General features: G+C 38.0%; 2 protein-coding genes and 1 non-coding gene across 5 annotated transcripts in view; 1 reads left to right on the top strand and 2 right to left on the bottom strand.

Annotated features, from left to right (window-relative positions):
- RASA1 (RAS p21 protein activator 1) overlaps nucleotides 1–26,348 on the top strand; it is a 122,164-nt gene that overhangs the window by 27,035 nt on the left and 68,781 nt on the right. The window contains exon 1 of one of the 2 annotated variants that reach the window (XM_030816501.1): nucleotides 2,977–3,020. The exons of the other annotated variant lie outside the window; for it this stretch is intronic. The gene's annotated coding sequence lies outside the window, so the exon portion shown is untranslated. Of the gene's footprint in view, nucleotides 1–2,976; nucleotides 3,021–26,348 lie in introns of those variants that run through there. 2 annotated transcript variants of the gene reach the window in all.
- LOC115831812 lies at nucleotides 3,214–3,324 on the bottom strand. Its single transcript, XR_004027304.1, has one exon. It is a non-coding gene; the product is annotated as a U6 spliceosomal RNA (small nuclear RNA).
- Nucleotides 15,064–26,348, bottom strand: part of CCNH (cyclin H) — a 101,088-nt gene continuing 89,803 nt past the window's right edge. For both annotated transcript variants that reach the window (XR_004031244.1, XM_030816507.1), the window contains exon 10: nucleotides 15,064–16,376. The gene's annotated coding sequence lies outside the window, so the exon portion shown is untranslated. The remainder of the gene's footprint in view (nucleotides 16,377–26,348) is intronic.

Raw genomic sequence — 26,348 nt, forward strand, 5'->3', positions numbered from 1 at the left:
ATATGTCTTGCAAGGCAGGTCTACTGGCAACACATCTCTTCAATTTTTGTTTGTCTGAGAATGTCTATGTTTCTTTCACTCTAGAAGGATATTTTCACATGGTATAAATTTTTAGGTTCATGTTTTTTTTTCTCTCAACACTTTAGTATTTCATTCTGCTCTCCTGTTTGCATTGTTTCTAAGGAGAAGCTGGTCTTCTGTAGGCAAGGTGTTTTTTGCCTTTGGTTTCTTTCAAGATTTTTTTCTTTGCTTTTGATTTTCTGAAGCTTGAATATTATATGCTTAGATTTTTAAAAATTATTTTTAGATTTTTAGGGGCCTCAGTCTTAATGTTATCTGAGTTTTATGGATCTGTGGTTTGGTGTCTGATATGAACTTGGAAATTCTTAGTCATTGTTGTTTCCTTGTGTTACCAGTGTAAGTTACACCTTTTTTAGTTTCCTACAGTTCTTGAATGTTCTACTCTTTCTTTTTCCTCTCTTTTTTTTCTTTGCTTTTCAGTTTTGGAAGTAGTTTCTGTTCTTAGACCCTTAAGCTCAGAGATGCTTTTCTTAGCTATGTTCAGTCTACTAATGAAGCCATTAAAGACATTCTTCATTTCTGTCACATTGCTTTTGATTTCTAACATTTCTTTTTATCCTTTCTTAGAATTTCCATTTCTCTGCTTACATTGTCTATGTATTTGCATATTGTCTACCTTTTTCATAAAGCACCTAGCATATTAATCATAGTTTTAAAAAATTCCCAGTCTGGTTACTCCAGAATTCCTGTCATGTCTGTTTTTGATGCTTGCTCTGTCTCTTCAAGCTGTTTTTTGCCTTTTATTATGTCTTGTAATTTTTTATTGAAAGGTATACATGATGTACTAGGTAAAAGGAACTGCTGCAGATAGGTCTTTAGTGATGTAGTTATAAGGGAGGCATTGTGTAGTCCTAGTATTAGGTCCCAGTTTTTTGGTGAACCTGTGCTCCTGGACTGTGAACATAACCATTGTTTCTCAGTCCCCCACCCTTATCCCTGTCACCTTTAGGTGGGACAGAATGGCTAGAAAGGGCTGGAATTTGGTATTTCCCTTCCCTCTTGTGAAAGGCTGAAGTGAACTGGAGTTGTTCACAGTACTTCTTTACCCACAGGTAGGTTAGGCTCTCGTAAATTAGTTTCTGTTCAAGGCAGGCCTTGTTAAGAACTGATTGCTCTGACGTATTTCAAAATTGTTCTTTTTTCCTTCCTCCTACGAGAAGCACAAAGGGATTTTTCTCTGATATTTACTGTAAGGGCCTAGTAGAGCTCCTGGAGGTAAAATTCACAAGAGTGTCAGGGCCTCACATGACTGGATCCTCCTGGAGTTTTTAATTGTTATTTGTTTGCACTGAGTCTCCAGCAATTTGTCATTATAGTTGAAGCTTTCTTACCCTGGCACTGGTTCCCAAGGAAGTTTCTGCTTGTGGGTTTCTGCTCTGATGACTTGAGATTTTTCTCTGTCTGCCTCCCTGTCTCTCAATTTTGGGGAACAGTGGTTTGCCCTGTGACCTCACTTCTCTGAAGGATCTAACTAGAGCTATTGGTTTTTCACTTTGCTCAGCTTTTTACTTGTTAGAATGGAGTGGTGACTTTTAATCTTCTTACATGTAAAGAAGGAACAGGAGGCTGGGAAAGTTGGCTCACCCCTGTAATCCCAGCACTTTGGGAGGCCGAGGCCGGGGGATCATGAGGTCAGGAGATCGAGACCATCCTGGCTAACATGGTGAAACCCCGTCTCTACTAAAAATACAAAAAATTAGCCGGGCATGGTGGCGGGCGCCTGTAGTCCCAGCTACTCGGGAGGCTGAGGCAGGAGAATGGTGTGAGCCCGGGAGACGGAGCTTGCAGTGAGCCTAGATCGTACGTGCCACTGCACTCCAGCCTGGGTGACAGAGCCAGACTCTGTCTCAAAAAAAAAAAAAAAAAAAAAAAAGGAACAGGAAGGAACAGGAAACTGACAGGGGCTTAAAGCCTGCTTAAAGGTTACAAGTTTTAAAGGGGTTAAAAAGAGATTGGTTTGTGGGAGTTTGGAGGCTACATCCTTTAAGAGAATGAGTAGTTTGAGGGAATAGCAAATTAAGGGGAGTAGTTTTTTCAGAATAGCAAAAGATAATATTTGATGATGTTTTTTATTCTTAATAGTAAATATTTAGCTATTTTATAAATCAATCATTGAGGTTGGATTTTTTGTTTTTACCCTAGTGTATTTGAAAGTAAATGATGCTTTATTTTCAATATTTGCTGATGTATTTAATCAAAACCAAGAGAATTGAGGTAGACATTGTGTCAGAAGAAAGCAGTTTTGAACAAAGAGAGCGAATTACTAGCCAGTTAACAAGTGTCAGCTGTTTTATAAGCATGGCATAACATTTCCTAAATTGTGTACTGCATTGTTCAGTTAAAGGAATTGGCGTTCTGTGACTTTTTGACAGTTAAATAATTTGAGAACTTCTGCATTTTGGGCCTGTGCTCTTGGAAATCCAGAATGTACATTAACTTATTTATGCCTAGTGTTCATTAATGGGATGCTAAGCATCTGGGAGTTCTTTATATCCTACTGCTCAAGGTCATCGCCAAGGTCTGATTTTTCACACTCAAAAAATTGCAACCTTAGACATAAATACAGGAGTCCTATGAGTCATTAATATACTAAACAAACTTTCTTGTTTAACTCTGCTTTTTCTAAACTTACGTGCTTAGTGATCATTCTTTGCAGGGCGTGTTTTGAGAAACATAGTAATAGCAAGTAGTTAAGTTTCTATCTACCTGGTGCTTACAGTGGGAGTAGTATAGAGGAAGAACCCAACCTTAGCCTTTGGAAAACCTGAGTTTGTGGTTTTTAATGCTTTTAGTGAATCACTGTGTTGGAAAAGTTAATTTAAGTTCCTCATGATTGTTTCCTTTTGTAAAATATAGTAACATTTCTTCATTTCTAATTCACAGTGATGCTGATGTTTTATAGTTACCAAAAAGGCTATAATAAAGTACTTACATATAAGGTTTGTATATGGTTCTTTTTTCTTTTTTATTGTCTATATGTAAGGTACACAACATAATGTTTTGATATGCATGTATGTAGTGAAGTAATTACTACAGTCAAGTAAATTAACATATCCCGCATCTCCCATAGTTAACCGTGTGTGTGTGTGTGTGTGTGTGTGTGTGTGTGTGTGTGTGTGGTAAGAGTGCCTAAAAAATATGGAATGCTTCACAAATTTGCATGTCATCCTTGAGCAGGGGTCATGTTGATCTTTTCTCTATTATCATTCCAATTTTTAGTATATGTGCTGCAGAAGTGAGTACTGTATATGGTTCTTACAAAGAAGGGGAACATTTGACACCTGCTTTCTGGTAGTAGGTGTGATGTTGATGTGAATTGTTTCAGGAGTCAGAAACCTATATAGATGTTGAAAGAATAAATCAGTATGCAAGGGAATGGTGTGTTAACATTATGTAGAGGCAACAGTGCTAAGGAGTTATACTGTTACAATTTTTTTCCTTTGGACACCATAATATGTGGCGAAGAGATGACCAATAAAGCAAGAATAATAGATACTTAGTGTTGCTTATTAAGAGTTAAGCAGGGGGCTGGGTGCAGTTGGCTCATGTCTGTAATCCCAGCACTTTGAGGGGCCAAAGGAGAGAGGATTGCATGAGCCCAGGGGTTAGAGACCAGACCGAGCAACATAGGGAGACCCTGTGTCTACAAAAAATAAAAATAAAAAGTTTAGCAGGGCATGGTGGTGGCACACCTGTGGTCCCAGCTACTTGGGAGGCTGGGGTACAAGTTCACTTGAGCCCAAGCGGTTGAGGTTGCAGTGAGTTCTGATCTTGCCACCGTACTCTCACCTGGGTAACAAAGTGAGAGCTGTCTTATAAGCTGGGCAGGATGGCCTCTGCGTGTAATCCCAGCTACTTGGGAGGCTGAGGTGGGAGGACTGCTTGAGGCCAGGAGTTTGAGACCACCCTTAACAACCTAGCAAGACCCTGTCTCAAAAAAATATTAAAATAAAAAGTTAGATGGATTATAAGAAAGCTTCCCTAGCTGGTAAGTTTATCCTACTTACTAATGACAGAAATATAGTTGAAACATGATAGAATAAAGTTTTGGATGAAATCTTTTGCAATTATTTGTAAGGTAATATCTACAATTCTAATTATTTTGTTGTAAGGATGTTAAAATGAGTTTTAGAATAATGCATACAATAGTTGGGGATAGAAGAGCTTTTTATATGAAAAGAAAATATTCAGTTTTTTTGTTATTGAAAAAGTTTAAAAGATGATTATATGATTAAAATTTATGTAGTTAATGAACAGACAAAATGAAAAATGGTGACAAAATCCTGAGAGGTATAAAACTACATATGCCAAAGAGGCAGATGCATGAATTTCTGTCCTGTTTCTGACCTTAGTGGGCATGAGACATTAGTCACGGAAAGGCAGAAAAGATGAGGCAGTGCTCAGTCCTGGCTCTGAGTCACCCATTGACTCAGCTGTTAGTACCAACCACTTAGTCTTAGGGTGCTGAACAGGACATAAGTGAATTTTCAAGTTACCACTGTTGTAGCCTCTACAAACATTTGGCAGTACTGGGGGTTAAGGGAGATTAAGTCCAAGATAATATAACAGATGAGGGAGAGGGTAACAGATGAGGGAGAGGGTAACAGATGGACAACGCATTGTTATAAGGTGTTTAGTGTAGATATGATTTTGACTGTCTAATGTTTTATTTATGTATCTGCGTAATTACATATAATATGTATGCACATACTAATTTTAAAGCATGCTCCCTTTAGTATTGAAATGAAAGTTTTAGTATAGAGTTTTTCTGTATTTAGAATTACTTTTTTTTCCTTGGGTATACTTTTTCTTGAAGTATAACACATATAAAGCATAGTATCTTAAGTGTTCAGCACAATGAATTTTAACAAGTGAATGTACCTGTGTAATCCATACTTAAAGAATCCCAGAATATTATCAGCATCTTAGATGTCTTTTTGTGCCTGCTTTCTGCCTAATACACACACCACCTCTTCCTGAAAAACAAAATTCTAACTTCTTGTATCCTAGATTATTTCTGACTTTTTGAGTTTTATATTATAAAATTGAATTATATACAGGTTGAGTTTCCTTTAATGCTTAGGACCAGAAGTGTTTCAGATTTCGTATTTTTGGGGGGCTTTATTTGCATTATACCAATTGAGCATCCCTAATCTGAAATCCAAATACTCCAATGAGCATTTCCTTTGTGTGTCATGGTGGTCCTCAAAGTTTCAGATTTTGGAGCATTTTGGATTTCAATTTTCAGATTAGGGATACTCAACCTTGAATATCTATTCTTTTGTGTGTTACTTTGTTAAGTTTATGAGATTTATTCATGTTGTTGCATGTGGCACTATTTCACTCATCTCCATTGCTTGTGTTACATTGTTACTATACCAACAGTATATTATCCTTTTCTACTAGTAATGGACATGACATTTAGGGTGTGTCTAGTTTGACTATTACAGATAGCATTGCTATGAATTTTCTGATAATGACTTTTGATGAACATGTATAGACATTTATGTCATACATCTAGGATTAGAATTGCTGGGTCATAGGATGTTCATATAATAAGCTTGGTAGGTATTGCTGAATAGTTGTGCAAAGTGTTTGTACCCATTCAAATTCTGAGTAGCAACGTGTGAGAATTTCAGTTGTTCTACATTCTTGTGAACACTTAGTATTGTTTACCCTTTTCATTGTAGTGATTTAGGTGGGTTGGTGGTGTAATAGCTCTTGTGGTTTTAATTTGTATTTTCTTGATGTGATGACTAATGGAAGTGCGTATCTTTTCATATGTTTATTGGTCATTTCTATAACCTCTTCTTTGAAGAGGTTATAGTTCAGGTCTTCAAGTCTTTTGTCCAGTTTTCTATTGGTTTGTCTTTTTTTGTATTTATTTCTAGTTATTCTCTGTCTTGGCTGTGAGTCTTTTGATGAGCATATATCTTATAGAAATCTTCAATTTTGAACTACTGTTTTTTTAACAGAAGTTAATTTTATCAGTTTTTTTTCTCTTTGTGGTCGAAGTGTAACACACATACAGCATAGTATTCTATACTATAATATACTACAGTATATACTATATTTAGTATACTATACTAAAGCATAGTATTCTAAGTGTTCAGCGCAATGAGTTTTAACAAGTGGATGTACCTATGTAATCCATACTTAAAGAACCCCAGAATATCATCAGCATCCTAGATATCTTTTTGGGCCTGCTTTCTGCCTAATACGCACACTACCTCTTCCTGAATAAACAGAATTCTAACTTCTCACATCCCAGATTATTTCTGACTTTTTCAGCTTTATATAATAAAATTGAATCATAAACAGGTTGAGGTTTTTTGAGTCATGTTTAAGAAATCTTTGCATGCTCCAAGGAGATGAACATATTTGCCTGTATTTTTTTCTAGATGCTTTATTATCTTTTTCTTTTAGACATACATATGGAATTGATTTTTGTGAATGGAGCAAGGAAGAGGTCAAGATTCATTTAAAAACAATGTCGATATCTAGTTGACCCATTTCCATCAAGTAAAAAGCTCATATTTTTCAGACTCATCATTGTCATGAATCAGTGGCAATACATGTGTGAGTTTGTTACATCTCACTTCTGTCCCATTAGTCTACTTGTCTGTCTTTACATTAATTCTTAATGTATAATAGCATGACTGATTGTTCTTCAGTAGGACCTGTCTCTTTTTCACTAGTGAAACTGATGCTTTGTGACCTTTTTCATTTGTTCAGTCTTCCTCCAGTCTACCAATTTTGTTAATCTTTCCAAGAACTAATTTTTCATTTTTTTTCCTGAAGTCTTATGTTGTACCTTTGCTTTTGATTTCATTAATTGTGTCCTATTTTTTTTTTCTGTCTTTTCAGGTTTAACTTTTTGTCTTTTCTAATTTCTTGAGGTAGATACTTAAATAATTCTTCTCAGTCTTCTTTTTTAATATAATCATTTAAGGTTACAGATTTCCCTCCAAGCATAACTTCAGCTACATGTCACAAATTGTTATATGACCTATCTACATTTGATTTCTTCACTAGCATATTGTGAAGACATATTTCCAAATAGTTGTCAACTTTTACAGTTTTTTAGGGGTTAGTAATTTTTTGATTAGTTCCCTTGAGAGAACATACTCTGAATGAATTCAGTCATTTGAAATGAGGCTTGCTTTTTGATTCAGCATATGGTTTTGGATGAATGTTCTATGTTCACTTGAAAGGTGTATATATATATATACACCTATTCTATATATATATATAATATATATAAATAATATATATAAAATTCATAATTCTAGATATGCATACACCAATTCCTAATGAATTGATTACTGTATTATTATGAAATGTCTCTTATCTTTGATACTTCTTGTCTTTTTTTTTTTTTTTTTTTTTTTTGAGGCAGAGTTTTGCTCTTGTCGCCCAGGCTGGAGGTACGATCTTGGCTCACTGCAAACCGCACCTCCTGGGTTCGAGCGATTCTCCTGCCTCAGCCTCCCAAGTAGCTGGGACCACAGGCGCCCGCCACCACACCTGGCTAATTTTGGTATTTTTAGTAGAGACAGAGTTTCACCATGTTGACCATAGCTGGTGTCAAACTCCTGACCTCAGGTGATCCTCCTGCCTCAGTCTCCCAAAGTGTTGGGATTACAGGTGTGAGCCACTGTGCCCAGCTGATACTTCTTGTCTTAAAATCTAGTTTGTCTGACATCAGTTTTCTTTTGATTAGTGCTAGTATGGTAAAGCATTTTGTATTCTTCTACTTTCAACATTTCTGTATTCTTATATTTAAGATACATCTCTTATAAGTGGGTTTTATTGTTTTATATAGCCTGACATCTTAGTCTTTTAGTGGTTGTCCTAAAGATTACAACATGTATCATTGACTTGTTACAGTCTACTGAAAATATTTACTTTTATCATTTCCCTAACAATGCTAGGAACTTAGAACATCTGAACTTCACTTATCCTTCTGCTTTTTACATTATTGCTCTGCATGTTTATGATACACTTTCTTTTTTTTTTTGACATGGAGTCTCACTCTGTTGCCCACGCTGGAGTACAGTGCCACAATCTCGGCTCACTGCAACCTCTGACTCCTGGGTTCATGCAGTTCTCCTGCCTCAGCCTCCCAAGTGGCTGGAATTACAGATGTGTGCCCCCATACCCAGCTAATTTTTGTGTTTTTAGTAGGATGGGGTTTTACCATGTTGGGGAGGCTGGTCTTGAACTCCTGACCTCAAGTGATCCACCCGCATCTGCCTCCCAAAGTGCTGGGATTGCAGGCATTAGCCATCGTGCCGGCCTATTATACACGTTTTAATATTCATTAGATATTACTGCTTTGTACAGTCAGTGTTTGTTTACACATATATTTACTCTTTATGATGCTCTTCACTCATTTCCATTCTTTCCTGTAGGTTAGGAACTTCTTAACTTTTTTTTTTTTTTGGCCTATGGAACTTCTTTTAGTACTTTTTTTTTTTTTTTGGGTTAACGTCAGTTGTCAAATATACTTTTTATTTATCTGAAAATGTACTTGTTTTTGTTTTTGAAGGATATTGTTTCTGTGCATTAGATTCTAGATTCACAGTTACTTTCTTTCAGAAATTTGAAGATATTCCATTCTCTCTGCTTTCCAGTATTTTTGTTGCAAAATTAGCAAAAATTTTTTATCTGTTTCTTTGAATATAATGTCTTTCTGTTTTGACTACTTTTAAGATTTAGTCTTGCCAAAGAACGAAACTGGAGGCATCACGCTACCCAACTTCAAGCTGTACCACAGAGCTCCTGTAACCAAAATAACATGGTACTGGTACAAGAACAGAGACATACACCGATGGAACAGAATAGAGAACCTAGAAATAAGACCTCACACCTACAACTATCTGATTTTTGACAAACTTGACAATAACAAGCAATGGGGAAAGGACCATTCAATAAATGGTGCTGGGATAACTGGCTAGCTATATGCAGAAGATTGAAACTGGACCCTTTCCTTAGACACCATATGCAAATATTAAGATGAAATAAAACTAAAATGTAACACCCCATACTGTAAAAACCCTGGAAGACAACGTAGGCAGTACCATTCAGGACATAGGCCTGGGCAAATTTTCATGAGGAAGATGCCAAAAGCAATTGCAACAAAAGCAAAAATTGGCAAATGGGATCCAATTAAATGAAAGAGCTTCTGCACAGCAAAAGTAACTATCAACAGAGTAAACAGACAACCCACAGAATGGGAGAAAATTTTTGCAGACTATGTATCTGACAGAGGTCTAATATTCCAGCATCTAGAAGAACTTAAACACATTTACGAGGAAAAGATCCATTAAAATGTGGGCAAAGGACATGAAGAGACATGTTTCAAAAGAAGACATACATGCGGGCAAGAATCAGATGAAATAAAGCTCAACATCACTGATCATTAGAGAAATGTAAATCAAAGCCACAATGACACTTAATAACATGGGTGTTATTAAGAAGTCAGAAAATCACAGATGCTGGCGAGGTTGTGGAGAAAAAGGAATGCTTATACGTGGTTGGTGGGAGTGTAAATTAGTTCAGCTGTTGTGGAAGACTGTGTGGAAATTCCTCAAAGACCTAAAGATAGAAATACCATTCAACCCATAAATCTCATTAGTGGGTATATAACCAAAGGAATATAAATCACTCTATTATAAAGACACATGCACATGTATGTTCATTGCTGCACTGTTCACGGTAGCAAAGACATGGAATCAGCCTAAATGCCTGTTAATAATAGACTGGATAAACAAAATGTGGTACATATATACCATGGAATACTATGCAGCCATTAAAAAGAACAAGATTATGTCCTTTGCAGGGACATGGATGAAGCTGGAAGCCATTATCCTCAGCAAACTAATGCAGGAAGAGAAAAGTCAAATACTGCATGCTCTCACTTACAAGTGGGAGCTGAATGATGAGAACACATGAACACATAGAGGGGAACAACACACACCGGGGCCTAACTGAGGGTGGAGGGTGGGAGGAGGGAGAGGATCAGGAAAAATAACTAATAGGTACCTGGGGGACGAAATGATCTATACAACAGACTCCCATGACACACATTTACTTACGTAACAATCCTGCACGTGTACCCCTGAACTTAAAAGTTGAAAAAAAATTCAGTCTTGCCTTTGGTTTTTAGCATCTTTACTATGATATGCCTAGATGTGGCCTTTTTTTTTTAAGAAAAAAAGAAAAAAACTTGCAGGGGTATATAGAATGCTTGAATCTTTGCCTTAATATTTTTCATTGAGTTTGGAAGATTCTTGACCATTTTTTCTTCATACTTTGCTTTTGTTCTATTCTCTATTGCCTCCTTTCTGGTACTGTCCATGTATGTCTACGTCCCCCCCGCCACCTGCCCTTTTTTTGAGACAGGGTCTCACTCTGTCACCCAGGCTGGAGTGCAATGGTACGATCATAGCTTACTGCATCTTTGAACTCCTGGGCTCAAGCAGTCCTCTTGCCTCAGCCTCCTGAGTAGCTGGGGACTATAGGTGTGCGCCACTGTGTGCAGCATATTTGTTTTAGAAAACCTTTTTTGTAGAATTGGGAGTCTTGCTTTGTTGTCCAGGCTGGTCTGGAACTCCTGGCTTCAAGGATCCTCCCTCGTCAGCCTCCTGAAGTGTTGGGATAACAGGTTTGAGCCACTTTGCCCAGCCTGTTAGCCACTTTTTAAAAAACGATGTCCCATTCATCTTTTGTTTTATTCTCTGTATTTTCTTTTTTTCTGCATTACCGTTTGACAGGTATAACTTTTCTGTATTTTCTGTCCTTGTTTTCTTTTTATGCTCTAGTAAGTGTATTTTCTATGAAACTTTTCAAATTATTAGCTTCTTAAAAATATGCCTAATCTGAGGCAGGAGAATGGCACGAACCCGGGAGGTGGAGCTTGCCGTGAGCCGAGATCGTGCCACTGCACTCCAGCCTGGGCAACAGAGCAAAACTCCGTCTCAAAAAAAAAGCAACAAAAAACTGCCTAATCTGCTGTTAATATTATATTTAGCTCTTATTTTTACAAATGTGATTACTTTTTAAATATTCAAATTTTATCATTAAATTCCATCTTTGTCTTTTCCTATATTTTCTTGAATAACTGTTAGAGCCTTCTGTCTGTAATTTTAAAATTTATTCCCCATTGCGTCTGAAATTGATAATTTGTGACTTTTTCTTCTTTGATCAGTCTTAACAAAATGTTGACTTTAATAGTCTCTCCAAGAACCAACTTTTGTTTTTTCCCTGAAGTTTTATATCTTTGTTTCACGTATTTACTTGTTTGTCTTCTTGTATACTCTCTCGGCATGTGTTACATTTTAATTAAATGCCAGACATTGTGTTTGACAATTTTATAGGTTATCTGAATGATCATTTGCTATAAAGGATGCATAGCTTAGCCACTGCTTTGTTAGGCAAATAGAATGAAGTTAGATCACCTTAATCACAAAACTTTTGAATGCTGCAGTTTGCTGTGCAGTCTTTACTTAGCTTCTTATCTGTGTAGCGTCACAATTCAGTAGATACCGCTGGAGGGAAATAGTTAAGCCTGTGGTTCAGTTCTCTGTGTCTTTTTCATGACCAGAATCCTGGCTCTTCAAGTTTCTTAATATTTGTCTCACCAGTTTTGTGAGACCGTTGAAAGTTCTGCTGGATTGTTTTCCTCCTGAGAATTCATGCAAAAGACCCAGACAGAAGACCTGGGTCTTTTGCATGAATTCTCAGCCTCTTGCTTTGTGGCCACAATATGCAAATAAATAGTTAGAGGGAAAAAGTGGCAGAGTGGCTGCTGAATGGCACCTTCTTTAGGATTCTACTTTTTTTGAAATGTTGGTTTCTTAAGTTCTGATTGCCTCCATATTGAGCTCTTGGATGATTTAAACAGACTGATCTTTTTATTTTTTACTTTTTGTATTTTATTTGTCTTTTCTAGCAGTTCTTGATTGGAGATTATTCTGCTGCAAGTAATGTGACAAGTATTACAACTATCATTAAAAAACAAAATAATGAACAATATAGGAAAAAGTCTTTACTCCCTCATACCTCCCTAATCTCACTGTTCTTGGTAGTAACCATTGCTGTTGTGTATGTATATGTATAACGTACATGCATTTGTATAACACATAAGTATACGTTTACCTATGTGTAACATACAGTAATGTTAGCATAATGACATTTTGGTCAGTCCTATAGGATTATAATGCCATATTTTTATTGTATCTTTTCTATATTTGGATATGTTTAGATACACAAATACCACTGTGTGAAAATTGCCTATAGTATTCAGTATAGCAATATGCTGTGCAGTTTGGTAGCCTAGAAACAATATGCTATACCATGTGTAGTTGGCCATGGCAGTTAGATTTGTGTATGTATACTTTATGATGTCTGCACAATGATGAAATTGCCTGAAGATAAATTTCTTAGAATGTACCCCTGTCATTAAGCAGTGCATAAGATTAAGTTTTCTAATAGGCAATGTATATTTTCACAGAGGGAAAAAATACAATGTATTACAAAAGGTACTCTTTAATTAAAAAGATCCCTTTCTGCGACTGGCTCTCAGTTTCCCAGTTAGACTTTCTAGGGTCAATACCAATTCTGTGTATATTGGTTTATTTAAGGGATGAAATTTTCAGAACCTGTCTTATCCCATGTGTTATTAGATGGTTAGGATACACGAATAAGCAGATTTAGATGACTGTTGCTCTGTAGGTTATATTTTGCAGAAAGGAGACATACAATAAATATGATACGTACATAAATAGTATAGAATTCTAGAAGGTAGTAAGTGCTATGGCAAAAAGAAAAAGGCAATCAGACAGGATAGTAGGGCACTGGCAATGCCAGAGAAGTTGCCATTTTAAATAGGGTTGTCAGTATAGGACTCATTGAGTGACATTTTTGTGCAAAGACTTGAAGATAAGTATATGGTAATACACAGAGTGTGTTTGTGTACTTCTGAATGTTTAAACTGCCTTACTCTTTTAAGTAACCACATAGTTTTCTATTGGATATGCATAATTTATTTACTGCTTATCTCTAGTGATTAAGTTTTATCTAGTCTTATGATACTGTAAACAGCCACAGTGATGATCCTTTCTTGTGTTGTGTGAGCACATGCACATCTTGTATTTTGCCTGCTTTCATACATTTTATACTGTCAAAGCTCAGTCTTTGTATATTTCTTTGGTTTTTGGTTTTTGTTTTGGCTTTTAAGCAAAGATTATCATATATCAGTATTTTATATATAAACCTATAGTTTTTATAGTATTTAAAAAAGTACTTCAACTTGTTTAACATTTAATTTGGCATGGTTTGGGATTCTAAGTTGATAACTTTCCAAGCATCTAACTGAATGTTGTATCAATATTTGTTGAATATTTTTTGTGATATGCTTTCTATTATACATTAAATTTTTATATGTGATAAGGTCCTTTTTTAGGATTTATGTGTATGTGCTAGTTGAAAGCTCTTCTACTTGTTGGGTGACTTGGAGGCAGGGCTTTACCACGAAAAAGAAGAAAGAGAGGTAATGTAATGTTTTGACTACAGGAAAGACTTCTGTTGTTGGTTGGGGCAAGTAATGTCAAGCAGTTTGTTGCTTTTGAAGATCAATTGACTGCTTTGAGGTTGATTTCTTTGAATAACTTTAAGTTATATGTAAGACATTCCTAAATTTCTGAAATTGTGTTAAAGATGAGGATCATAGCAAACTATCAAGAAGAAAAAAAGGAATTTAAAAAAAGAATTCCATAGATGTGTGATTCATCTAAAGAAAAATTACTAATCAAAAGAGACTGGAATTTATCGTCAAAATATTTGTAAGCAAAGGAAAGATGCAAAGCTAGTAAGTTAAATCTGAAATATGTCAATAGAATATGAGAGTTGAATTAAGAAATTATTTAGAAATAACTTATTTCCAGAGTTATTTTTTGTGATAGAGTTGATCTTATTTAAAAACAATGGCCACCAAAAATTTATAACTAATGGAGTCTGAGTAGGCTTTGCATAAAGAAGTAGGAAGGAATTAAAATTTTGGTTACAATATTCGTGATAGTCTTGTTTTTCATGTAAGCGCTGACAGACTTAGTTAAGATTGTTCAAGAAAGTGGTTGGAATGGCTTTCCTGGTATTGATAGTCTCTTCTAGTCTGCTTTCACTAGAGTTCCAAACCATGGGGTTCCCTGAGGCCCTTTCAAGAAGTATGTAAAGTCAAATAATTTTCATAATACTAATGCATTATTTGCCATTTTCAGTTTCTTGACATTTGCACCATGGTACAAAGCAAAAACTTCTGATGCCTTAGTATAAATTAATGTAGTAATTGCATTAATGTACCAAATAATTCATTATCAAGTAATTTATGCATCAAACTATACTAGTAATTATTGTATTCTTTGCTGCCACATAGCTGCAGAAAAAAAGCCAGTTCCAGTTAAGAATGTCTTTGATAGAACAGTAAAAATTATTAATTTTATTAAATTGCAGTCCTCGAGTATATGTCCTTTTAGTATTTTGTGGGCTGAAATGGAACGAACACATGATACTATATTCTGACGTGCAATGTATTGAGAAAAAATAGTTATGCAATTATTGAGTCGATACCTGAACTAGCCACTTCTTTTATGACACATTAGTTTTACTTTGAAAAATAACTGACAAACTGTGGGTATTCAGATTTCAGTATATGGCAGACATTTTCTTGAAAAAGAACTAAGTGAGCCTGTCACTTTGAGGAAAAAAAATGGCAGTATCTGGTGCTTTCAGGCGATATTTAAATTTTCAAGCAAAAATTAGAATTTTGGAGGCTTTGTATCTACAACTGTGACTTTGAGGCTTTCCCAAATACTTAATGACTTTTCTGATGAGATTGATGGTTGTCAGAAGTCTCTGAGACCACCGTCAGGTTCAGTGATTTGCTAGAAGGACTAACAGAACATGGCAAAACTGTTATACTCACAGTAATAATAGTTTATTAAAGCAAAAGGCTACAGGTTAAAATCAGCAATTGAGAGAGGTGCATAGGGCAGAGTCCAGCAGAGATTACATGCAAGCTTCCAGTTGCCCTCTCCCAGGGGAGTCATAGGGACAGTGCTTAATTACTGCTCACAGCAGTAGTATGTGACAACACGTGTCAAGTATTGCCAACCAGGAGAACACACCTGAGTCTTGGTGTCCAGGGATTTTTTGGGTATCTTTCATGAAGGTCTAAAGTGCCCACGTTGCTGACTTCAGTAATTCCATCTGTTTGACTCCAGAGGTCAGACTGATACTGCATGGACCAAGGCCCAAGGCCCCTACCATAAATTACATTGTTAGCATAATCTGTATGGTGTGGCTGAAGGCTTTCAGTAAACAAAGGCACTCTTATTAAGCAGGATATTTCAAGGGCCTTGGGTGGGCAAGGGCCAAACCTTCCTTTGGAATATCCAAGGTGTGGACAACCTAGCCCTACTGAGTTATTAATCCTTTACTGCATACTGGTGATATATAAGGAATGTAATGTTTTGATAATGTAAATGAAATGTGTTAATATCTGGAAGATCTGCATAGCTCAGTGAAGCAGTATTTTTCAGATGACCACTGCATGATGCAACTCATGATATGCATGAGTAAATGATAGACCAGTGGATTTTAATGGAATAGAATACAAATGTTATACATGTGGTCAGATTCTACATTTCATCTAACTTGTATGTAACTTTAGTAAGTAATAGTCTTCATATACTATGAACCAAGCAATATAGAGCAACATATTGAATGCAGAAACAGATAAGGAAATCTGTCTTCTGTTAAGTTAGATACTAAACATTTGTACAAAAATGTAAATTGGTGCTGCTCTTCTCATAAAATTTTTTTGGAGAACGTATTTTACGTGAATATGTTATCTGTATTAACAGTTACTCCATTATGTTATTTTTAAATTAATTTCTAAACATTTAAAATTTTCTCAGTTCTAATTTCTAATACAGTAAATATTGACAGCTATAACCTACAAAAACAGAAGTTCTTTAGGGGCCAGCAATTTTTTAAACATCTGAAGCGGCCCAGAGACCTTTTCGCTGGGTCTCTTCTTTCTGGGCTAGAGGTTATCAAAGGATGAGATGAACAACTAAACTAAGGGAAAGACTGTTTGCAACTGGAATCTCAGGGACATCTGGAACCGGAGATGTGAATGCTACCATGAATCTTCATTTCCATCTCTTCATCTGTTTGGCCCTCTCAGCTTCATTCTTATTATATGCAGGCTCCTCAGAATACTGGAAAATCTAGCAGACAAATAAACAAGAACTCTTTCTTTGATCTTGCATCGTAAATCTTTTGCTATCAGAGAAAAAAACAGATTTGTCAGTATGAGTGTGAAAAAAATACTTGAATACTTGGTTCAGATGTTTATCATGGAATGATCAACTATGAGTAGGCCAGATTATTGAAGGAAAATGATACTTTCCCTGTTGGAATTGAGGGAGAAAGAGTTCCCACAGAGAAACTGTGAGTGTTTTCCCTGAGTTGGATGGGTGCTGAACAGGCATCTTACAAATCATCTTTGAGTGTCAACAAGTTGTATAGACTGCAGATATTATGGGAGTTCAGAGTAGGGGAGGTTAGGGTGTTTAAGTGAGGAAACTCACATTTCTATCTCAGTTTTGATGTGATCAAATGGCATTTTATACTGGGTGAGTTTAGGTTTAAAATATCACTTTGGGCACAGGTGGTCTTTAGCTAATATCTTTGAGGTGGCTGAATTTTGGCTCTCCCTGGAGGTATAGGTATTCCTTGAAGGGAAGAGTGATAGATAACTACCACAGGGTGGGAGGACAATGCAAATAGTTTGGAGGCAGGACTTTACCAGGAAAAAGAGGAAGGAGAGGTGAGAAATAGCTTGAATGGGAGAGTGAAAGTCATTCTCCAGTTTGGCTAGATATGTGGATTTCAGTAAGGGATTATGACTTTGGAATTTCTGCATAGGCAGGACTTTTTGACAGATTTGTTTTCCTCATCTCCCACCTGCCAGTGCCTAGTGTGTTCAAGGCATTGTGCCATGTGCTACACTAGAGAATTGTGAAGATGACTTAAATGTCCCCCAGTATCCACAAGTAACTTTTTACTTTAATGGAGAAAACAGATATGAAAATGATTGATTATATTACAGATAAGATAAAATGCCAAAAAAAGTGTAAGAAATCAGCAGACATCATGGTAGACGATTAATTATGACCAAGGGATCAAGGAGATGACACTTAAGCTAGACACTAAAGAATGAGACAGATTTCTATAGACAAAGGGATGGCAATAAGGACATTGGAAATTAAAGGAGTAGTATGATCAAAGGGGTAGAGGTCTGAAAATGCATGTTTGGGCCAGGCGTGGTGGCTCATGCGTGCAATCCCAGCACTTTGGGAGGCAGAGGTGGGCGGATCACCTGAGGTCAGGAGTTTGAGACTACCCTGACCAACATGGAGAAACCCTGTCTCTACTAAAAATACAAAAAATGAGCCAGGCATGGTGGCACATGCCTGTAATCCCAGCTATTTGGGAGGCTGAGGCAGGCAGGAGAATCGCTTGAACCCGGGAGGTGGAGGTTGCAGTGAGTTGAGATCATGCCGTTGCACTCCAGCCTGGGCAACAAGAGCGAAACTCTGTCTCAAAAAAATAAAAAATAAAAAGAAAGAAAGTGCATGTTTGGTTTGTTTAAGAAACGACAGGTAGTCCAGTGGAGACTGGCCAAGTCATAAAGATTACTGAATGCTGTACCAGTTGTTTAGATTTAATTCTGTAAGCAATGGGACTTTTTCAGTTTTGATTTGTGTTTTGGGCATAGTTGTTTCTGGAGATAATATTATAGATGTATAAGAAGATGGAAGACCAGTAAAACTGAAAAATCTGTTGTAGGAATAGAGAACATAATGGGTGGGAAAGGAAATGACAGGATGGAAGAAGAGAGCATAGGAAGGTGGAATTGTTAAGGCTTTTTGACTGATTGGATATGAGGGAAACAGGTAGAGAAATAGGTCAGAGATACTGATGAGAAGTTTCCATCAAGTTGAATTGTATTTAATTTTTTGGTCTTAAAAAAACCAGCAATAGATGGTTCAGCTCATAGCTTGGGTATCTGGATTGATGTTAATGGCAAGTAAAGATGAGAAACAGGAGAGAGAGGAGAGGTAAAGAGAAAGGCTGTGGGAAGAATGATGATGGTCATTTAAAAAAAAAAGTGTTGAGTTTTAGTTGTTAGTTGAGATATCCAGATTGAAAGATCCAGTAGCTGGTGGAAATGCAATTCTGTCTTTAAGGTTGATGGGAGAGTTAGGAATTATTTACATTGTTAAATGCTCTTTATTGTGATACTGGATGAGTATGACAGATATGTGACCTAGATTATTATATAAGTGACACTCCCATCTTTAAGTTTGTTTCAAAGATCGTAAATAAAACATTTTTGAATATTACACCTTTTTGAGGGTATTATATTTGGGAGCTAGGCAGAATGTGGTTTCCAAATTACGTAAAGTATAAAGAGTTTTATATTAAAATGGACATATTATTCTTATTGTCATATTCCCTATGTTCGTAAAGAAGTACAGAATTACATCACAGCTTATATTAATGGCTAACAGGAAAAAACTTCAGTCTTAGTCCATTTTCTATTACTGCAGCAGAATACCTGAAACTGGTAATTTATTTTAAAAAACTATTTCTTACAATTTTGGATGCTGGGAAGTCCAAGACTGAGGAGGGGGGTTGACATCTAGCGAGGGCCATCTAGCTACATAATAACAAAGTGCAAGTAGTCACATGGTAAGAGGGCAGGAGGATGCCAGCTCAGGTCTCTCCTTCTCTTATAAAAACCACCAATCCCATCATGGGGGCCTGCCCCACCCTGATGACCTTATCTAATCCTAATTACCTCACAAAGGCCCTACCACCAAATACCATCAATTTATGAATTTGGGGATTAAGTTTCTAACACCGGAAATTGGGGGCACATTCAAATCATAGCAGCTTCCTTTTAAAAAATCTTGTGTTTTTAAAGAAGTGTGCTATCTTTTGGGTTTTTCAGGGGCCCTCTCAACCTAGAGTAAATATAGAATACTATTTAATAATCTCATATTAGAATGTTTAATATGGGAGAAGGTTGAACAACTGTCAAGATTATTTTATGTGCTATTAAATAAGTAGCACCTTGCGAATAATAGTCTGCTTCCATTATTTTTGTATATTAGTAATCAAGCAGATTAAATACTTCCCAGGAATTATGGTTATTTGTTTTACTTCAAAAACAATGTTGATTTAAAGTACACTGCAGGTTAAAAAAGTTTAATTTCAAAAAATAGATATATAGGCTGATTCTTTTTTTAATTATTTAAAGTCGTTTGGAATTGCAATAAAAAGTTTTCTGTGGTTTCTTCAGTAATTTGTAATTCAATTTATTAGTAATTTCATTAAAATTAAAAAATTATGGACACTATGTTAAAATAGTCTGTATACCAAGTAATACATTTTAAACTGACATTTTTGGATAATTTTCAGAACTATTAATGTTTAACTTTTTTGTGCTAGAATGCTCTGAGACCAGATCTGTTTGTTTGAAAAGGCAAATCACGAGTATAAATTTAAAGCAAATATGACGAATGATTAGCTTGTGCCTTGGCTTCTGTTGCCTGTAATAGATGTGCCCTCTAAGATGTTCTCGCTGTGGTACCTGGAAGATAATTCCTTCTTTGCCTGGTTACTATAGTTAGCTTATTGAGGGCCGGTTGGTTTCAGAATGCATTTTAAAAAATGGGAAAAATAGCTGTGGAAAAAATAATTAGCTTTTCAAAAGACAGTAATGGATGGCTTATTCCGATTCCCACGTTATCAGTAGATAAATGGTTAAATGGACAATCACAAAAATGCTTCAAAACCAAAGGTTCTTCTTCATTTTTCTCATCCTTAAATTTTCTACCTCTCTCCCTCAAATTTCATGGCATTTTATTTCATGTGTCAGGATTGCCACTATCTAAATATCTTTCTTCTCTGAAATTTCTAGACCTGTCCCACAGGGACTTGAGAATTGAAAACATGGAGAGTGGGAGTAAGGAAGTTGCATGGTCCTTCCTGTATCTGTTTTTAATACTCTGTGCCTCAGCATCCCTGTTTTGGGGAACTTCCTGCACATAAACTGTCAAAGCCTCTCACAATTATAGATACAAAGCTGTTTTCTGGTAACTTGTGGACTCACTGATTTCTTCTTCCATGTGAGAAAAAGAGCTTTGGAAATTAAAGTGGCTCTGAAGTGCCAAGAATCTGAGTTTATAGGAAAAGTCACCTGACTCTGCTACTTGGATACCACATTTTTTTTTTTTTTTTTGGAAAAAGAGTGTCGCTCTGTTGCCCAGGCCAGAGTGCAGTGGCAAAATCTCGGCTTACTGCAACCTCTACCTCCTGGATTCAAGCAGTTCTTATGCCTCAGACTCCCGAGTTGCTGGGATTACAGGCATGTGCTACCACACCCAGCTAATTTTTGTATTTTTAGTAGAGTTGGGGTTTCACCTTGTTGGCCAGGCTGTTCTTGAGCTCCCGGCCTCATATGATCTGCCTTCCTTAACCTCCCAAAGTGCTGGGATTACAGGTGTGAGCCACTGCGCCTGGTGGATACCACAAATTTGTGCTAACTTCATCTGTGCTTTTATTACATGGTGCTCTTATTGCAGTCCTTTTGTTCGTGCCTTCCAGACTTTTAATATATTCCCCTTAGCTGCTCTGCTTTGCCATTTTACCACACTGCTTAAGGCCTATCTTCTTCCTCATTAGATGGCCTCAGTTACTACTTTATAGGGAGAATCAAAATTACATATTTTCAAGTTCACTCATCACTTTGCTTATTTGTGACCTTAAGGAATTAGACTAGATATCTGAAAGCTTTTTCCATCCCAGATATTTCATCTTAAAATAATTTTCTCTACTTTTTACTGTGAGGCAACTGTATATTTGTTCTTTTGCCATTTCATGATTGTAGACATTGTGTTTCCACCTATCTTTTGTCTCTTCTGTTTTTAAGGAAAATATGACCTTCTTCCCTAATAAGACTGTTCTTCTCATGCTCTTTTTTTTTTTTTTTCTTTTGAGACAGAATCTTGCTCTGTTGCCCAGGCTGGAGTGCAGTGGCACGATCTCAGCTCAGTGCAGCCTCTGCCACCTGGGTTCAATTAATTCTCATGCCTCAGCCTCCTGAGTAGCTGTGATTACAGGCGCATACCACCACACTCAACTAATTTTTGTACATTTTGTAGAGACAGGGTTTCGCCATGTTGCCCAGGCTGGTCTTGAACTCATGAGCTCAAGCAATCCGACCACTTCAGCCTCCCAAATTTCTATAATTACAGGCTTGAGCCACTGCTCCCGGCTGTTTTTCTCACTCTTAAGCTCATTTTTTTTCCCATTTCTTTTAGAGCTTTGCTTTTTCAGATATCCCCCTTTTATAATAGATAGTTGTAATGAAACAGTTTTCTAAAGGATATTTAGAGTAATGGTACTACCATTAGGTTGAGATTCATTGCTGGGCTAATATGTTCTTGGCATTTTGAAGGGTGCTTTCATATATCATATAGAAATCCAGAGAACAGTTCTACCCGAGCTTTTATTATAACCCCTACAAATATTTGTGGATTCCCTACTGTATGCAAAGCACTGTATTGAGAATGCTATAGGGGATATAAAAATCAGCAAAATTTGGCCTGTTAGAGGAGGAGTTTATGGCCAATATAGGGGAACATGTAAAAAAGTACAATGAGATAGAGGAAGATTGCTATCTAAATGCAGAGGATTTTAAAGGAGCGTGTATTAGTTTGTCTTCACACTGCTATAAATAACTACCTGAGACTGGGTAGTTTATAAAGAAGCAATGTTTAATTGACTCACAATTCTGCAGGCTGTACGGGAAGCATGGCTGGGGAGGCCTCAGGAATCTTACAGTCATGGTAGAAGGCAAAGGGGAAGCAAGCACATCTTCACATGGTGACAGGAGAGACAGCATGTGAAGGGGAATGTGCCACACACTTTTAAACCATCAGGTCTTGTGAGAACTCACTATCACGAGAGCAGCAAGGGGAAATTTGCTCCCGTGATCCAGTCACCTCTTACCAGGTCCCCTCCCCAACACTGGGAATTACAATTCAACATGAGATTTGGGTGGGGGCACAGAGCCAAACCGTATCATTTTCCCCAGCCTCTCCCAAATCTCATATTATTCTCACATGTCAAGACACAATCATGCCTTCTCAACAGTCCCCCAAAGTCTTAACTCATTCCAGCATTAACTGAAAAGACCAAAGTCTTATCTGAGACAAGGCAAGTCCCTTCCACCTATGAGCCTGTAAAATAAAAAACAAGTTAGTTTCTTCCAAGGTACAATGAGAATTGGGTAAATGTTCCTGTTGCAAATGGAGAAACAGCCAAAACAAATGGGCTACAGGCCCCATGCAAGTCTGAAACCCAGCAGGGAAGTCATGAAATCTTCAAGCTCCCATATCCTTTGATTCCATGTCTCACATCCAGGGCACGCTGATGCAAGGGGTGGCCTCCTAAGGCCTTTGGTAGCTCTGCCCCATGGCTCTGCAGGATACAGCTCCCACAGCTGCTTTAATGGGCTGGCATTGAGTGCCTGCGACTTTTGTAGGCACACAGTGCAAGCTGTCAGTGGATCTACCCTTGTGGGGTCTGGATGATGATGGCCCTCTTCCCACAGCTCCATTAGGCAGTGCTCTAGTGGGGACTCTCTGTGAGGGTTCCAATCCCACATTTCCCCCTCTGCACTGCCTTAGTAGAGGTTCTCCATGAGGGCTCTGCCCCTGTAGCAGAGTCCTGCCTGTACATCCAGGCATTTCCATACATCCTCTGAAATCAAGGTGGAGGCTCCCAAACCTCTTCTCTTGCCTTTTGTGCATCCACAGACCCAACACCATGTGGAATCCACCAAGGCTTGTGGCTTGCACCCTCTGAAGCCATGGCCCGAGTTGTACATTGGCCCCTTTTAGCCACAGCCACAGCTGGAGTGGCTGGGACGCAGGGCACCAAGTCCCAAGGATGTACTTAGCAGCAGGGCTCTGGGACTGGCCCATGAAACCATTTTTCCCTCTTAGACCTCCAGGCCTGTACTGGTGGGGCAGCCATGAAGATCTCTGACATGCCCTGGGAGACATTTTCCCCATTGTCTTGGCTATTAGCATTTGGCTTTTTGTTATTTATGTAAATTTCTGCCACTAGCTTGAATTTCTCCCCCAAAAATGGGTTTATCTTTTCTATAGCATGGTGAGGCTGCAAAATTTCCAAACTTTTATGTTCTGCTTCCCTTTTAAACATAAGTTCCAATTTCACACCATCTCTTTCTTCAGACATATGAGCATATACTTTTAGAAAAAAACCAGGTCACATCTTGAATGCTTTGCTGCTTAGAAATTTCTTCTGCCAGATACCCTAAATCATCTCTCAAGTTCAAAGTTCCACACATCTCTAGGGCAGGGGCACAATGCTGCCAGTCTCTGCTAAATCATAGCAAGAATGACCGTTACTCTGGTTCCCAATAAGTTCCTCATCTCCATCTGAGATCACATCAGCCTGGATTTCACTGTCTATATCACTATCAGCATTTTGGTTACAATTATTGAGCAAGTCTCTAGGAAGTCTGAAACTTTCTCACATCTTCCTGTCTTTTTCTGATCCCTGCAAACTGTTTCAGCCTCTGCCTATTACCCAGTTCCAAAGTTGCTTCCACATTTTGAGGTATCTTTATAGCAGTGCCACACTTCTCTGGTACCAGTTTTCTGTATTATCTTGTTCTCATACTGCTATAAAGAACTACCTGAGACTGGGTAATTTATGAAGAAAAGGTTTAATTGACTCACAGTTCTGTAGGCTGTACAGGAGTCATGGCTGGAGAGGCCTTAGAAGACTTACAATCATGGCAGAAGGCAAAGGGGAAGCAAGAACGTCTTCAAATGGTGACAGGAGAGAGAGAGAGAGTAAAGGGGGGAAGTGCCACACACTTTTAAACCATCAGATCTTGTGGGAATTTACTATCACGAGAACAGTAAGGGGAAATTTGCCTTCATGATTCAATCACCTACCACCAGGTCCCTCCCCCAACACTGGGAGTAACAGTTCAACATGAGATTTGGGTAGGGATACAGAGCAGCCATATCAGAGGGAGGTAATGTATTCAGTGAAAGGGGATTAAAAATGGCTTTATGCAAGTATACTTTGCCCTGTAACTCAACATAGAATAGTGTTTTGACAAGCAAAAATCGAATGATGACTGTATTGTGAAAAGACATGGTGAAACAAGGTAGTAATTTGTAGAGTTACACATAGTCTGATTTGGCTAGAAGGGAGGCTGGAGCCTTTCATGGTGGCTTTTGAATGCCATGGTGAATAGTTTGTGCTTTATTTGTTATTGAATAGCCATTTGTACACTTCTGAGCTATTAGAGTGAAATGATTAAGCCTGTGGTTTATGAAGAAAGAGCCTATTAGGGAGATAAATCTTTCCCTAGTTGTAGGAAGGGTTGGAACAGTATAATATGGAGAGGGTAGTAATGAATGAAGGAATGGAAAACTGGAGAATAATTTGAATGATACTGGAGGTGCAGTATATGAGTTGGCAGTAGTTTTATGGCTAGGAAGATAAGAAGTGTTTAGGAAAAACTCTCAAATTGTTTTTCTTCTGCCCTTACACCACAGCAATCAACACAGAAGACTTCTGTGTCCAAATGCACGGTATTTCTCCCTGCCAAATAAGCAATCAGTTCTACAGTGAACACCAGCTAATTGGCCTTCAATTCATTTCTCGCACTACCAAGAGATAGTGTCAGATCCCAATGGCTAAGGGCTCAGTCTTGGGGTCTGGGCCCTCCTTCCCACTGGTTGTAAGTCTGGATCTCTGGAACTTCTACCAGATGGCTTCGAGTTGGGGTTTCCACAACCCCCTCTTTGGGTTGGATTAATTTGCTAGAGCTACTCACAGAACTCAAGGAAACACGTTTACTGGTTTATTATGAAGGATATGTTAAAGGATACCAGTAAACAGCCATATGGCAAGGTCTGGATGCCATAGGGCAAGGTCTGGAAGGGTCCCAAAGGTAGGAGCCTCTGTTTCTGTGGAGTTAGGGTATGCCACTCTCCCAGCAAGTGGATGAGTTCTTGCTCACCTTCTTGCCCACCTTCACATGTTCAGCTGTGAAGCCAGTCCTTTTGGTTTTTTCTGGAATTTTCATGACATCAGCACTTTCCCCAATAGGAAGGCCCCCCACAGGACCCTCTCTGAAATGAGGGCATTAATGACCTACAGTCAGAAAAGTGGAGGAAAATTAGAGTCCTGCCTTGGTGCAGATGAAAGGAGGGCAGAAGAAGGTCAGGGATATTGTTTCCTGAGGCCTAACACACCAAACATTGTAATAAAAGACTGTAACAAGGGTGATATAGCTTGAATGTGTGTCCCCTCCAAATCTCGTATTTAATGAGACCTCCATTGTTGGAAGTGGGGTCTGGTGGGTGTTTGGATAGTAAAGGTGGATCCCTCATGAGTGGTTTGCTGCCCTCCCCTGTGGTAATGAGTTCAGGCGAGTGCTGGTTGTTTAAAGCAGGGGTCCTCAACCCCTGCTCCATGGACCGGTACCTGTCTATGGCCTGTCAGGAGCTGGGCCACACAGCAGGAGGTGTGAGCCACAGGCAAGTGAGCATTACTGCCTGAGCTCCACCTTCTGATCAGCAGAACTTAGATCAGCAGCAGCATTAGATTTTCACAGGAGCGCAAACCCTATTGTGAGCTCCTCAAGTGAGGGATATAGGTTGTGCGCTCCTTATGAGAATCTAATGGTTGATGATCTGAGCTGAAACAGTTTCATCCTGAAATCATCTCCCCTGACCCCTCGTCTGTGGAAAAATTGTCTTCCACTAAATCAGTCAGTCCCTGGTGCCAGAGGTTGGGGACTACTTGTTTAAAGGAGCCTGGCTCCTCCCCCCTTCTCTTGCTCTCTCTGGTCATGTGATATGCTAGCTCTCCCTTTGCCTTCTGCCATGAGTAAAAGCTTCCTGAGGCCTCACTGAAAGCAGATTCCAGCACCATGCTTCCTCTGTAGTCCTGCAGAACCATGAGCCAAAATAAACCACTTTTCTTTACAAATTACCCAGTCTCAAGACAAACACAAAGGGCTATGGGAGTTATAAGCCAGGAACTGTGGATGAAAACCTATTTTTAAAAAT

The sequence above is a fragment of the Nomascus leucogenys genome, chromosome 2 (assembly GCF_006542625.1).
Source record: "Nomascus leucogenys isolate Asia chromosome 2, Asia_NLE_v1, whole genome shotgun sequence".
NCBI lineage: Eukaryota > Metazoa > Chordata > Mammalia > Primates > Hylobatidae > Nomascus > Nomascus leucogenys.